We start from the raw sequence: 6000 nt of genomic DNA on the forward strand, positions 1-6000 counted from the left end.
TGCACCCACGATGAAGATACAATGCTGATAAAGAAAGGGCAGCAAGAATATGAGGAGGTGGTTTTTTTTCGTTTAACAGGAGGGGAAGTTGGAGCTGCCTCTTCATTGGCGCCCAAGATCAGACCTCTGGGTCTGTCGCCCAAGAAGATAGGAGAGGACATTGCCAAGGAGACTGCCAAGGACTGGAAGGGCTTGCAGGTTATCACCAAGCTCACTATCCAGAATCATCAAGCCAAGGTCGTTGTGGTCCCTTCCACTATCTGTGAGGGATCCAATTTGGATGACATCTCTACTAGTTTCCTCTCCTTTCTTTTTGTTGCTTTCGCTTTTGCTCCCACAAACCTACGTTGCCCTCACTCACTTCTCTCTCTCTCTCTCTCTCTCTCTCTCTCTCTCTCTCTCTCTCTCTCTCTCTCTCTCTCTCTCTCTCTCTCTCTCTCTCTCAAGAAAAACCTTTTCTGAAATAAATATGCAGTATCCAGCAACAATAGGAGATAATTTAACATCAATACAGTATGTCTATCTAAACCGGTGCAAACCTCACAATTAAAAAGTGTCATTCTTTGCACACTTACATCTGCAAGAACATGCCATCATAGCCCACAATAAGTATGACACATTTTAGTTGTATGTATGCAGCACCCCCAACCTCATAAGTCACGACAAAGAAAAAGGTTGCGAGAGTGCACTGATCTATCTGTTTTTGAAACCATGCTTCTTATGTTTATAGAAAAAATCAGTTTTGGCACTACCAAGGTTCACAATTTTGGGGCAACCATCTCTATCCTTCTCCTACTGGGTGCACTCTTTACAGTAGTAAGCATCATAAATGCTGGCAGCTCCATGGATGATGCAGCGCCCTTGGAAGGAGTTATAATTGCACTCATCGCACACTCGAACCAGAGTACAGGGGCACACGTATGAACTGCAAATCACACACTGACTCCCATGTCTGCTGCTGAGAGAGGAGGGAAACGTTGGAGGCAGTAGTTTGCATGTGGGATTGAGGGTATTTGAGGAAGTGCTAATTGCAAGGTCAGGTCACGAACAAGGGAGATTGCAGAGATGGTTGAACCTATTGTTGCAGCTTTGATTTCAGCTATGGTGGACCATCGTAGGTTAGAGTTGGCCTTAGCCATTTTATCTTTGCTAATCTCCTTCGTCGCTTCAGTTATGCCTCCTACTCAATGACTTCTTGGGTAGGTCGCCATCACACTTCTCGTAGTAGTGATGCCCGCTTGCTTGCAATTCATTATTAGATCATGGCTGCTCGTGCCCGCGTGTGCTCTCTCTCTCTCTCTCTCTCTCTCTCTCTCTCTCTCTCTCTCTCTCTCTCTCTCTCTCTCTCTCTCTCTCTCTCTCTCTCTCTCTCTCTCTCTCTCTCTCTCTCTCTCTCTCTCTCTCTCTCTCTCTCTCTCTCTCTCTCTCTCTCTCTCTCTCTCTCTCTCTCTCTCTCTCTCTCTCTCTCTCTCTCTCTCTCTCTCTCTCAAAAAACTCAACTCTCTCAAAGAGGCGCGCGCTCTTTGAGAGAGTTGAGTTTTTCTAGGGAGAGAGAGAACAGCATCTTGTCAGACACTTGCGCACACACACAACCTCAGAAGAGGAGCAGGGTCGATGGCTGAACGTGCACAACAGGCCAAGGAGGCAGCCGCTCAGAAGGCGGACGAGACGAAGTAATATAGCCAGGAGAAGACCAGCGGGAAAGTCTGCGAGCAAACCCAGGGAATGGCGAAAAGTTCAAAGGAGAAGGCCCAAGAGGCGAAAGGTACGGTTTCCGACACCCTCGGCAAGGCAAGGGAGGCTATCAAGGAAGCTATGGGTGGAGGTGGGGAAGAGGGTCCCGGCCAGGCCGGTCCATGCAACTAAATTTTCTATTTAAGAAAAAGGAAGGCAGTTGCACGGGTGGGCTGCGTGCATGATGATGATGATGTTCAAGACAATTTCTGTGCAATCCAAAAACAGTTTCTCTTTGATGGATTGCAAGTTACTCCAATGTACAGATGGTTTTATTAATTCTGGGGATTTTGTACAGATGATTTTTAATTTCAGAGAGAGAGAGAGAGAGAGAGAGAGAGAGAGAGAGAGAGAGAGAGAGAGAGAGAGAGAGAGAGAGAGAGAGAGAGAGAGAGAGAGATTGCAATTTACTCCAATGTACAGATGGTTTTATTAATTCTGGGGATTTTGTACAGATGATTTTTAATTTCGGAGAGAGAGAGAGAGAGAGAGAGAGAGAGAGAATCCATCACTTGCATTTTGCACCTCTAGCAAGGTATTCACTAGTCAGTAGCGCCTGAGTCTGCCGTAGTACTGCAATGGCGAGGTCTTCTCATGTGGCTAGCAACAAGGGTCTGGCACTGTTGCTTTTTGCCATGCTTTTGGCGATGGGGGTGGCGAGCCTTGCGAACACGAGTGGGGACAAGGGCCACTATGGCGGCAAGGGCAATGGTGGTTATGATCAACATGGCAGGCAAGGTGGCAAGGGCAGCTATGGTGGCAAGGGAGGGTATAACAGTGGCCATGGAGGCGACCAGGGCAAGGGCCATGGGGTAGCAGCTACGATAAGGGGCATGGTGGTCATCGTGGCCATGGCCTGCATGCCTAGCTCGCTAGCTTCCCTAGTCCTCTCTTGTATCTAAACTGCCAGGTCTCTTTAATAGGGTTGTGGGTTGAGTAGATTGCTCTCTCTCTCTCTCTCTCTCTCTCTCTCTCTCTCTCTCTCTCTCTCTCTCTCTCTCTCTCTCTCTCTCTCTCTCTCTAGCATAGCAATGTCTTCTCTCTCACAATGCAAGTTAAATGTCTTATCATGTCAATGTAGGGTTCCCTTATGTTGCACAACACTTGAAATTGGTGTTTAATCAGAATAAGCCAAAGATATCAGTAGAGAGAGAGAGACAGAGAGAGAGAGAGAGACATCTCCACGATGAAGAGTAATCAGAACCAATTGCGGCATAAGCAGTAATGACGGTCAAGCCCCACAATGGTGGATGTAACAAGCATGGAAGAGGCCACACCAACCCCATCAGGTGCTCCAAATATGGTTAATGTGTGCCCAAGGACAAGGTTGTCAAGCGGTTTCTTGCAAGGAACATTGTTGAACAAGTTGTTGTGCGAGATGTGCAAGATGCTTTTGTTTATGATGGGTACACACTTCCCAAGCTTTACGCCATATGCAGTACTGTGTTTCATGGGCCATTCACTCTCATGTTGTCCGTGTGAGATCCCGCACAAGAAGAAGAGTTCGGGAGCCACCATAGAGGTTTAGACGCAAGGAGGATATGCAGAACCAGAATCAGCGTACCAATGTTTCTGTTGTTACGAAGTGAAGAGGTGTCTAATTAGTGCATAAGCCAGGAAAGGAAGAAGGCTCATGGATTTTTACTTCTATCATACAACTCTTAGAAGACGCATGCTACGAGCATTGCCACTGTAGTTGAAGCCATCAATAAGATGGATGTTGAGGGACTTTTGAGTCTTTTGTACGGGCTTGTATCTGATGTTGTTTTAATGTCTTTCTAAAGTTTTTCCCAAAAAGAGGGAGAGAGAGAGAGTCTGAGAGTGTGCGAGTGAACAAGAGACACAACATTGAAAATTCATTAAACTCGGCCGCTGAGAGTGAGTGACCAGTGCTCAAAAAAACGTTTTTCCAAAACTTGTTAAACCTACATGTTAGAAACATAGAGGTAAACTGACTAACTCGGAAGGTTTTTCTACCAATTTACACTAATTTTTTTCAATCGTGGAGGTTTTCTCACCTTCAACTATAAAATTTAGAGTTAAATCTCAAAATTTGTAGGTGGGGTTACACTAAACCTAGGTTTTTTCGAGCACTGTGAGTGACTTATAGAGGCGGCGGTGAGTCTGAGAGAGAGAGAGAGAGAGAGAGAGAGAGAGAGAGAGAGAGAGAGAGAGAGAGAGAGAGACCGTAATTGGCTAGATTGGTTGAGAGCATGCACACCCCTTCCATGCAGAGCTCGTTGCCCAATGACGGAGTTAGGCCCACTTTTGTGGAACTCTAGAAGAAGGTGGAGGTAGGGATTGCTAAATAAAGGTATCGACGCATCATTAAAGTCATTTTTGACGCACGACCAAAAAGGCTGGTTTTTGAGAAAAGATTCCTTGGCTGTGATCCCTCAACTATGGAAGACGAACCTCATTCTCTCTCTCTCTCTCACTCTCTCTCTTTGTCTCTCTCTCTCTCACACACACACACAGACACACACCCAAACTCTTCATCTTTGTTCTCATCAAAAGATTGGGCCGAGGTGATTGTGAAGGCATTGCATAAGAGGTGATTGCCAAGTTGTTGCATGCAAGTGGTGAATATGTTCATGTCGACAGTACCTTATGATCTTTATCACCTCTCCCGCCCTTGGCCACCAAGTCCTCGTGATTGGGGCCTCCTCTTTTGCAACTCACCATGAAAACTCTAAAAGAGTCCGTAGTCCATGAAAACTATTCTTTTCAAGTATGTGATGTGAAGGATATTTTCCTTTTCCTCTTTTTTTCCTAAGTGTCATGATTATGCGCTGAAAGATCTTTTTTGCGAGCTAGACAAAATGGATTCACTCACCCAAAAAAAAATATCTCCAACTTCAACAATCTATCACCAAAGATTACAAATACACATTATTCATATTGGCTCCAACCTACCAATACGATCTGCCAAATCTACTTCTTCTATAACTTCCATAGAAGCACTTGCCATAATATTATGTATTGAGAAACCCTCCTCCCCCCTCCACAACATTGCACGGGCGCGCGCACACACGCGCACACACACACACACACTTCCACTTGTCCAAGCATCTACCATGGATTTATATTGATGACCACAAGCTGTGATTCAGAGGAGGGAGCCTAACCTTGGATAATCAAGGAGTTAATATAAGGGTGGATAATTAAAGTTTCCGTAATGAATGCTCTAGACGTTTAAAGACAATGATAGATAGATTGTGATATGTAATTTGATGCTAAATGTTTTAATTATGATTTAAGTTCTATGTATCTTGTGGGGTTTTGCTCTTTTTTATGATTGCTCGAAAAGGTTTGGTTGGAGTTTGAAATTCCTCATCCTTCAGTCAACCATGGCTAGGCACATAACCATTTATGGACGACAATGTGGCTACAAGATTGTTCTTATGTTTGACGATAGCATATATGCACTTTCTATATCTTTTATGATACAACATTATGAAATAATAATGCATTCAATTTGCATCCATTAACTCTAATGGGAGAGCAGGTGAAGACAAAGGCTATTGAACTTGCTAGTGGTGAACAAATCTTCCTTCTCAATCATGGTCAATGTCAATTCTAGAAGGTTTGCATTGCGATTCAAAGCACATAAGGCATTGGAATGAAGGACACACTAGTAATAGTCTGATGGTCCCTCCAGAGTAGTTGGTATACTACATGCAATGCCTTCACAAAGCAGCCTACACATGGTACTTAAGCAAGCAAAGGATATCATTCAAGTTCAAGAGCTACCTATGCATTATGATGGACATGTGGCATTTGAGTTACCATCTTTTGATCTATTTGTGCACAAACTCATGAAAATTGAAACATGTGAATTTACCATGGAGAATAAGTTTTCACAAATAGAGTTTTGGAATTTTGGAATATGCTCAACAGGATGGTTCCAAGCAAGGATATGATTGTGTATCAATGTGTGTGTGTGAACACATTAAAGGAAGAGTATGGATCTTTTGATTGAGAATATTTTAATGTGTGTGAACACATTGAAGGAAGAGCATGGCTCTTTTATTTGAGACTATTTGAGATGCAACACGGTTATTTTGCTACACTATACTCTATAGAGTGACTATTGAGATCTTGATCTGATCTTTTTCATTGCTCATGCTCGCTCGGTTTCTTGCCGCTTGGAAGTACTCGCTCGAGGATGGGGATTCCTCTTGCAAAGTCACATAGAACCATCTTTTTTCTTCACTAATAAGATTGGAGAAGCCCATGGATAGTTGATGGGTTTAATGAAACCTT

At 43.9% G+C, this 6000-nt stretch overlaps 1 pseudogene; it reads left to right on the forward strand.

The window, feature by feature from the left end:
* The first annotated feature begins 1614 nt into the window (after nt 1-1614).
* On the forward strand, nt 1615-1866 carry LOC147421468 (uncharacterized; annotated as a pseudogene).
* Nucleotides 1867-6000: the final 4134 nt, after the last annotated feature.

This window comes from Adiantum capillus-veneris, chromosome 27 (genome assembly GCF_014529385.1).
Source record: "Adiantum capillus-veneris isolate H3 chromosome 27, ASM1452938v2, whole genome shotgun sequence".
In the NCBI taxonomy this organism is placed as follows: Eukaryota; Viridiplantae; Streptophyta; class Polypodiopsida; order Polypodiales; family Pteridaceae; genus Adiantum; species Adiantum capillus-veneris.